Source organism: Solanum pennellii, chromosome 7, assembly GCF_001406875.1.
Source record: "Solanum pennellii chromosome 7, SPENNV200".
In the NCBI taxonomy this organism is placed as follows: domain Eukaryota; kingdom Viridiplantae; phylum Streptophyta; class Magnoliopsida; order Solanales; family Solanaceae; genus Solanum; species Solanum pennellii.
Genome location: NC_028643.1, coordinates 70933885 through 70934282, shown reverse-complemented (window position 1 = coordinate 70934282; position 398 = coordinate 70933885).

The window sequence follows — 398 nt, the reverse complement described above, 5'->3', positions numbered from 1 at the left end:
ATGTGAGGAAAGCTTTCAGAAACTCAAGACCTTGCTGACTACTGCACCTATCCTTACCTTGCCAGTAGAGGGTAAGAACTTCATTGTTTATTGTGATGCATCCTATTCTGGTTTGGGTGCAGTGCTAATGCAAGAGAAGAATGTAATTGCTTATGCTTCGAGGCAATTAAAGGTGCATGAACGTAACTATCCGACCCATGATTTAGAATTGGCTGTAGTTGTGTTTGCATTAAAGCAATGGAGACATTATTTATATGGGGTCAAGTGTGAAGTCTATATAGATCATCGTAGCCTACAGTATGTCTTTACTCAGAGGGATTTGAATCTGAGGAGAGGAGGTGGATGGAACTACTGAAGGATTATGATGTTACCATCTTGTATCACCCAGGAAAGGCTAA